Below are 9,629 nucleotides of genomic sequence, written 5' to 3'. Positions count from 1 at the left end.
TTTTGTCTCTGGGTCCCCTGGGGAGAGGAGTGTGTGACTTGCTCTCTCTGGGACTGTGAGGAAACTGAGAAACGAATTTAAGGCCTTAAATAACCTTATTAATTATTAATAATTTGGGTAGGTAGGTAGATAGATAGTGGTTATATTATTAGATAGAAAGAGTAGGAGAGTAGGGGAGGGCTTCAGTCTAGCAGAAGATACTGCCCTCTGAGGAAGATAGATTTAGGGTTTTTTAGAATAAATTTAGTCAGGATTGGGATCTTGGGTATAGTTATAATCTAAGATTACTTTCACTTTCCTCTATCCTATTTCCTATCCATATTTCCTAATAATAAACTGTTTTGCATTTAATAAACTGTGCACTGGCTTTTGATCAAACTCCTGCCCCCCAAAATTTAACCCTTAACAAGGAATAATGACAATTTAACCCTTTTGAACAAACATCCCCGATTGTTACGAGGGGGGTGATTGGCAAACTTTATAGAACCATAGAAATGTGGTATCACAAATGATGTTACCAGAAAGAGGAGTACATTATCCAAAGTCACACAGAGAATGGAGTGAGAGAGAGAGCTAAGCTAGAGTGCAGCAATCTAGGCTCTCAGACCTAAGTCTTTCTCTTACCAACTTTCTTCGAACCTTTTTCAAGGTGATTTACTCTCTGCAGACTTAAAACAAGGTGTACAGGAAAGCACAATGTTGTCGAAGAAAGTGAGGCAGGTATAAATACAACTTCTATTGGAGGAGGTGACAGAAACAAGCAGACATCCATTTTTCAGAAATGGCAGCAGGATGGGAAGGGAGATCAATATGATGAGGACACAGCATTTTGTCACCCAAGGGAGTGTGGTAGTTGGGTAGTCGTTCCTTTCTTACAAGGTGAAGGAAGCTGGTTTTAAATATCAGGCCACTGGGTGGCACAGTGGACAGAGCATGGACCTAAAGTCCAAAAGGTCCTAGTTCAATCTATTCTCAGATACTAGCTGTGAGACCCTAGACAAGCCACTTGCTGCCTGAGTTTCTACATCTGTTGATGGGAGCAGACAGGGAGGGGTAGTAATATAGGAACAGGACCCTCATACTCTGAGATCTTGCATTTCTCACCAGTTAGCACTGGTAAAACATCAACTGCAAAACCTGTCATTTCAGCATTAGTCAAGCATAAATTATAGATTGATCAATTACCAATTCTGTGTAGTGGATCTGTAATATTCTATACTGGGCATCAGTTTTGTGCCTAATCTGTTTTATTAATTGCTCTTATTGTTCTATATTTACTTTGATTTAGAACTGTAAGATATAATTAATTACCTATAGTGGTCCTCCAATGTATCACCTCCCCTCCCCCATATTCTCATTCCAGAAGGGCAGCGAGACCTCTCCCACATTGACAAATGATGACAAGGTGGACAATGGGGGAAACTTGGGACATGTGACTGAGGGCTCCGTTATCTCAGAAGAATCCCCTCAAATTGTGCATGCTCCTTATTCCCGATGGCGTACCTGTCAAACGCCATAACACACCTCCACCTGAATCTGGCCATGTTCATTTTCTAAGGTTTTTGGGAGAGGTGAAGATTTCTCTGGAATGGGAGATAACTAGCCCCCAGCCCCTAATAAATATGCCACCCCTGATCTATGGACAGCCAGTGCTGCTGGGATTGCTACTCCACATCTGGAGTGCTGCAATTCCATCAGCTCCAGAGAGGCTACTCTACTAGCCCCTGGGCTTATCCATCAGCCCTAAGGCTACCTGATTAGCCCTCAGACTATTCCACCAGTTACCATAAACTACTACATAAACCATTTCTTCTTTAAATAAAATTCTTTTCTTCTAGATTGAACAGTTTGATTCTCCCATTCTTGGGGTGAGATCCTGCTACAAACTTGGGTGTGTTTCTCCCACAACACTATGAAATGGGGATAATAGCACCTATCTCACACGGAAGCTCAAATGGGACATTTGTAAAGAGCAATGTAAGCCTGAAAGCACTATATAATTAGTATTGGTTCCCATCTTTTGGGAAACTCTCAGACTAATGTCCTGTGAGCAGTGACAAGAACTAGCCAAGTCCCCGCACAGGATGACAACCAGAAGTCTCAGAACTTCTCAGCAGTGTCAGCACTGGATGGATGCCAGGTCTTAAAGATGGAAAACCCATTTCTCTTTCTGCATCAGGGAAGCCACTTAAAAGCTTGATTCTCTATAGCAGAAAGCCAATCATCAATGACTTCAGCCACATGGTGTTTAACAGTGCACTGTGAAGAGTTTGAAAGAAAAACTTCATTTAAAATCACTCTAGACAATATAAAATACTTGGGAATCTATTTGCCAAGACAAATGCAGGAATTATATTAACACAATTACAAAATACTTTTCACACAAATAAAGTTACATTTAAAGAATTGGAAAAATATTAATTGCTCATGGGTAGGCTGAGCTAATATAATAAAAATGGCAATCCTACCTAAATTAATTTACTTATTGTACTAATCAAACCACCTAAAAACTATTTTATAGAACTAGAAAAAAATAATAACAAATTCATCTGAAAGAACAAAAAGTCAATCTCACAAAAGATCAATATCTCACACCCTATACCAAGATAAGGTAAAAATGGCTATATGACATAAATATAAAGAGTGATATTATAAGTAAATTAGAGGCACATAGAATAGTTTATCCATCAGGTCTATGGAGAAGGGAAGAATTTATGGCCAATAAGAAATAGAGAACATTACAAGATGTAAAATGAATAATTTGTATTATATTAAATTAAAAGATTTTTGTTCAAACTAAATCAATGCAACCAAAATTAGAAGGGAAACAACAAACTGAGGGGGAAATTTAATTTCTCTGATAAAGGTCTAATTTTTCAAATATATGAAGAATAAAGTCAAATTTATAAGACTCCAAGTCATTCCCCAATTGATAAATGGTCAAAGGATATAAATAGGCAGTTTTCAGATGAAGAAATCAAGGCAACAATAATGTAAAAAATATTCAAAATCCCTATTGATTAGAGAAATGCAAATTTTTAATGTAATAAACAAATGTATTAATTTTAAATTTTTTAATTAAAATTAAAACTAAAAAAAGATGACCCAGAAGTTGTCCCTTTTGAAGATCAATTTCTGCCTATGCTTTTTATTTTATTTTTTTTTTATTAAGCAAATTTTTCCATGGATACATGATTCATGTTCTTTCTCTCTCCTTCTCCCACCCCCCTCCCATAGCCAACACGCATTACTATTACAACATGCAATAAAACCATTACTAGGTCTGTATTCCAAAGAGATAAAAAGAAAAATGGGAACAGACCTGTTTGTACAAAAATATTTATAGCCGCTCTCTTTGTGATGGCAAAGAATTGGAAACTAAAGGGATGTCACTCAATTGGGGAATGACTAAACAAATTGTGGTATATGGTGGTGGAATACTATTGTGCTATAAGGAATGATAAGCAGGATGATTGCAGCAAGAGCCAGAAAAACCTATGTGAACTGATGCAGAGTGAAATAAGCAGAACTAGGAGAACATTATACACAGTAACTGCAATATTGTGGAATGATCAAATGTGATAGACTGAGCTACTAAAAGCAATCCAGGACAATTCTGAGGGACTTAATGAAAAAGAACGTTGCTCTCCACCTCCAGAGAAAGAACTGGTGGAATAAAAATACAGATGAAAATATATGATTTATCATTTGATTATTTGGGTATATGTTTTGGGGTTTTGGTTTTTTTGATCATTCACTTACTAAAATGAGTAATATGGAATTTTTTTTGTGATAATACATGCATAACCCAGATTGAATTGCTTGTCATTTTCAGGAGCAGGGAGGGAAGAAAGGAGGGAGACAATGTGGATTATGTAACTTTGGAAAACATATGTAGAAATTTATTAAAATTTAAAAGATTTTAACAAAAAAAAACAGTGCACTGCAAAGTGGAGTCAAGAAATTAGGGAGTCTTTGGAAAGCCTCGATTGTGAGGCACCAAGTTCCATGTCAAGCTAAAGGCCAGAAATAGCAGGCTTGGTTCCCCTTCTACCTGGTCAATTCTGGGTCCATTCCCAGATGTGACCTTTGCTTCTTTCCTAAGGTATATGACAACACCAGACCTTTCTTCTCTTCTTCCCAGATACAAGTTCTCCCAAGTTCAAATCTCTCTGCGTTGTCTGAGATGTGAAGGAACAGACAGCCTATCCCTCTTTGTTTCTGACTTTTGAATTTAGAGTCTTCCCATACACAAAATTGCCCAGAGTCAGGTGGGTGACAAAAGGAATGATCCAGGCCAAAGAGAATGGAGAGACTGTAGAGCACAGCATTAAAATCTTAGTCTCAGAAAATGTAGGTACAAATTCTGGTTTTGTCACTTTTCTTAAGCAAGTTCTCTATGGATATCAATTTCTCCATCTACAAAATTAAGAGGTTTGGCTTGGAATAATCATTGAAGGAGGAATGCTTCCAATGACCTTGTCCTAGAGAAAGATGGGTTGTAGTCCAATATCTTTTTGGAGGAAACAAAGTAAGAAAAGGGGATATCAAAGACAATTTGATTCCCTTCTTTAGAACAGAGGCAGCAGCAAGGGCATCAGAACCAGGTGTCAGCTGCTCGTTTGTTCCCAGTATCAAAGACCAACAAGAGGAAGAACAAATCTGACATGTTCAAACTCATGCTCTTGGCTTCTGACTCCATCAGTTAAAGAAGACTAATGTATAAAGAATGAGGACTCCAAAAGCTTCCATTGTCAAATCTAGGGCCAACTGTGTGACAATATTATCATCACATCTTCTAAGACTTCCAGCCCTTCTATCTCAGAACCTGCCCATTGGCACAACTTAATCTAACTGGTTAGTTGAAGGCTTTAAAAACAAGGAGGTGATTTTATTTAAGTAGTGCCTTTCTGGTAAGTGTTCAGTCTGCCTCCAATTCCAAGATGCTTTTATACCTCCTGGCATCTTCCCACTCGATAGCCTTAATCTACCATATTTTCAATCAATCCTTAGTTCAATGGATTGTGAGATCATAGATTTGGTGCTAGGGGAAGTTGAGACTCAGAGCAGTTAAATGGCAAGATCAAATAAAGATCTGAACCTTGATCCTCTTTGCTTCTGGTACTACATAAGGTCAATGAAACCTCAGAGCAAGCCTCTCCCTATCAGTTCCCTATTTTTCTATCTGGTAGATTACACTAATGTAACTACTATTCCTCAAATGCCCTAAGAGATAAGAAAATATAAGAGGTGAGGGGAAGTAACTAATTCAAATCTAGAAGCCAGAAGCATGACTCAGGAACTCAGAAGATCTAAGCTCAAGCCTCAGCTCCCTCACTTTGGAGCAACATTGGGAACATCGTACACTGATAAGACGGTTTCCTCTTCCTTTTTAATGCTTCGCTCTTTTTTAGAACTCAAAATACAAAACTCACTCCAAGGCTTCAGCATCATTGAAAATGTTCCATTTTCTCACCATTCCAGAGGTGGTTATCACAGCATTACCTGTGATTAATGACTTTTGTCTTGACCTGCTTCCTTCTCAAGAAGACTTTGTCCACAGTGGACTTAAAACCTATCAAAGTTGAAGTTGACAGTGTCTAGTTTATTTCCATTACCACCCTTCAAAAGCATGGCTACTATTCCCATGTATATCAAGCATTATAGTCTTTTAAAAAGTAATGGGCAGGTAAGTGGATGGAGCACCAAGCCTGGAGTCAGGAGGGATCCAGGTTAAAATCTAGCCTCAGAGGCTTTCTGGCTCTGTGACCCCGAACAAGTCCCTTAACCCTGTTTGCTCAGTCCTTGCCCTTCTGTCTTAGAGTTGCTACTAAGACAGGAAAGGGCTTAAAAAACTGCATTCAATTGATACTCAATAGTGTATACTCAATGGCACAAATTAGGGGAGCATGGAATAGTTTACCTGTCATACCTATGGGTAAGAATTTAAGACCAAATAAGAGATAGAAAAAGATGTAAAATGAATATAATTTTGATCACATTGAATTAAAAAGGTTTTGTACAAACAAAACAAACGCAACCAAGATTAGTAGGAAAACTAGGGAAATTTTTTTACAGCACGTGTCTCTGATAAAGGTCTCATTTCTCAAATATGTAAAGAACTAAGTCAAATTTATAAAAATGTAAGTTTTTCTCCAATTAATAAATGGTCAAAGGATGTGAACAGGCAGTTTTCAGATGAAGACGTCAAAGCCATCATTAGTCATATGAAAAAATGCTCTAAAGCACAATTGATTTGAGAAGTGCAAATTAAAATAACTGAGGTACCACCTTCACATCTATCAGCTTGGCCAATATGACAGAAAAGGAAAATGACAAATGTCAGGGAGGATACACTGTTGGTGGAGTTGTGATTTGATCCAACCATTCTGGAGAGCAATTTAGAACTATGCCATAAGCACTCAAAAAACTGTGCCTACCCTTTGATCCAGCAATACCATTACTAGATCTCTATCTGAAAGAGATTAAAACAAAAGGGAGGAAAAGGGTCTATTTGTACAAAAATATTTATTGTGACTCTTTTTGTGGTGGCAAAGAATTGGAAATTGAGAAGTTGTCCATCATTTGGACTTCTATGAACTGATGCAAAGTGAAGTGAGCAGAACCAGAAGAACATTGTACACAGTGACAGCAATATTGTTTGATGAACAACTGGTAATGACCTAGTTATTCTCAGCAATGCAGTGATCCAAGACAATCCCAGAGACTCATGATAAAAAATGCCATCTAAATATCAATAATATGGAAATAGTTCTTGAGCAATGACAAGTAAAACCCAGTGGAATTGCACATTGGCTATGGGGGGGGTGGGAGGAGGGGAGGGAAAGAACATGAATCATGTAACCATGGAAAAATTTTCTTAATCAATAAAAAATTAAAAATTAAAATAAAAAATGCCATCTTCCTTCAAAGAAAGAATTGGTGGAGTTTGAATACAGACTGAAACATATTGTATTTAATTTTTCCTTTTTAGATCTCTCCCACAAAAAGATTAATATGGAAAAATGTTTTATATGATTGTACATTAAAATCTATTTAAGATTGCTTACTGTTTCAGAGAGTGGGGAGAGGGGAAAGAAAGTGAAGGAGAGGAGGTAGGAACGAGGGAGAAAATTTGGAAATCTAAAATTTTAAAAATTAAATATTAAAAATTGTTTTTATATGCAATTGATGAAAAGTTAAACATTATTTTAAAGAAGGTAAAGTAGGATTTACATTTAGGGTAAAAAAATTGATTCTCAATCCACTAATTTAAATTCTATTCTTACAGCTAGGAAGAATATATAATACTTGTTATTTTTTCATTCTTCAACTTTACCCTTCTTCCACAAGCTACCTTTGGTGGCTACTCAGCTAGTGGAAAAACTTTTTAGCTCAACTGTCTAGATTGGTGATGGGCAAACTTTTTAAAGAGGAGGCCAAAGGAAAGGAAATGCTCCTCTGTCAGTCTGTTTCTAAGGCAACTCTTTCGCAGTTTCATTGTATTGTATCCTACTCACTGTATTTGTCAGACTAGGAATAACGTGGCGAGGCTGGATAGAACATTTCAGGGGGCTGCATCTGGCCCACGGGCCATAGTTTGCCCATCACTGGTCTAGATTATACTCACATCTTTTAACTTTATTACCAAGTCATCTAACAGTAATACTATTTTTAACCTGTACTTTATCTTTACCTTGTGGAATGTATGACTCAAATGTATCTTATCTGTTGTGTTTGAAATATATTTAAAAAATACCTAGTCATAAAAATGTGAAGGCCATTTAAATAGTAATAGTATATATCTACCACAGACCATACAAAACAGGTTTTCAAATGCTTATTGTAAACAAGGGATAAAGGCTCTCTTGCTTAAGTTATTTGAAATACAACTTTATTATGATCTAAAAGAAAAAGCAATGGAGATGACAGTAACAAATAAGATTCACTGCTGAATATTGTGATGGGACTGCAGCAGTCTTATATTTTAAACTCAAGGGGACATAATTGCAGTCCAAATCAGCTAAATATGTAAGTCCAAAATGTGAATTTTTCTTAAACTGCCATATTCCCTCTGCAGCCCATTCATCTCCTTCACCATTCCAAAGATTAAGCACGTTCTTCTCAGCTACATAATAAAGTGACAAACATGCTCCACCAATGACAACACAGGACAGTTGCCTCTGACATTGGGCTCTAGCTTCGTTCCCTCGCAGGCCATTATCTTCATCAAGGAGCACAATTATCCAGGCAGTCTGCAAGTCCTGCTCATACTGTGCTGCCAGCATTGGGTCCATGATAACCTCTGGAGGTCAAGAGCAGGCATGGCAACAAACTCCAAATGAAGTACCTCAGTACGTTTTCTGGCAAGACAAAGGAAGGGCTTACTCAAAGATGTAGTTATTTTTGACTGAAACGTCATCTAGTACTGGAGAGTCTTCTTCCTCTAGATGACAACTGATTTTGCCTTGACTTTTCTATCCTTAATATCCACTTTGTTATCATATGACACTTTAGGGATATTTTACAAACTTGTACCATATTCCTATGCTTAGCTGGGTATACTTTGTCTATTTAAACCCCCACCTTCTGTCTTAGTATTAATTCTAAGATAGAAAATTGGTATGGGTTAGGCACTAAGTGCCTTGCCTGGGGTCACATAATGAGGAAGTGTCTGAGGCCTGATATGAACTCAGGTGCTTCTGATTCTAGGCCTGGCGCTCTATTGACTGTGCTAGCTAGCTGTCTTTAGTTATGTACATTTATTTTTAAAGCACTTACTATCTTAGAATCAATACTATGTACTCATTCCAAGGCAGAAAAGTGGTAAGGACTAGGCAATGGAGGTAAAGTGATTTGTCCAGAGTCACCAGCTAGGAAGGGTGGGAGGTCATATTTTAACCCAGGACCTCCTGTCTCTGGGCCTGGCTCTCTATCCACCTTGCTGGCACCTAAGTACATTCTAGAATTAATGTTACATCAAACATTATAATGGCACACTGTGCTTAGATACAGTAAGCGCAATAACCATCTCTCAAACTACCCAATTTTTCTTGGCCAGCTGTATCCTAAATGTTGAACTTGACAGGATCTCTTATTAGCAGGAAACATACTTCTCAAATCCACCAGTCAACTGACATTTTCAAATGTAGTTTTTTCAGGACCTCCATCACCAACCAATACAAGTTAAATGGCATTTGGGGAATTCTGGGGGACCATTGTGATGGTTCTTCCAGAAATGTCTCTGTATGACAGAACCTCAATTTCTTCTTAAAGATGTCTCCTACTTTCCATTGTAAGGGTTAAAAAATTAAGATTGGACTAAATATATGAGAATGTGGTCACCAAAATGAATATATCTCAAATCAAAATGACTTCAAAGTAGTTTATTTACAAAATAGAGGGAATGAGTAAGGTAGAGAAATGAGAAAGAGGGTAGAGTAAAAAATCTAGCTTAATGAGCTAAATATCTGCTCAGGTGCCTGGCTTTGCTCTGGCAGGGCTCCAGAAGACCAGCTGGAGGCTCCAGAGGTAAATTAGGTATCACCCACACAGCCTCAGAGAGAGAGGGAGAGAGAGACCTATCTGGTGTTAATCTCTCCAGCAGTCAGGAAAGGAAGATCAGCTTT

The 9,629-nt window shown here is 37.6% G+C and overlaps 1 pseudogene; it reads right to left on the bottom strand.

The window, feature by feature from the left end:
- Positions 1-5,501: 5,501 nt before the first annotated feature.
- LOC123233772 lies at positions 5,502-9,180 on the bottom strand (annotated as a pseudogene).
- Between the last annotated feature and the right edge of the window lie 449 nt (positions 9,181-9,629).

This window comes from Gracilinanus agilis, chromosome 2 (genome assembly GCF_016433145.1).
Source record: "Gracilinanus agilis isolate LMUSP501 chromosome 2, AgileGrace, whole genome shotgun sequence".
NCBI classification, from domain to species: domain Eukaryota; kingdom Metazoa; phylum Chordata; class Mammalia; order Didelphimorphia; family Didelphidae; genus Gracilinanus; species Gracilinanus agilis.
The sequence above is the reverse complement of the archived record's forward strand: the minus strand, read 5'-3'. Positions and strand labels throughout refer to the sequence as shown.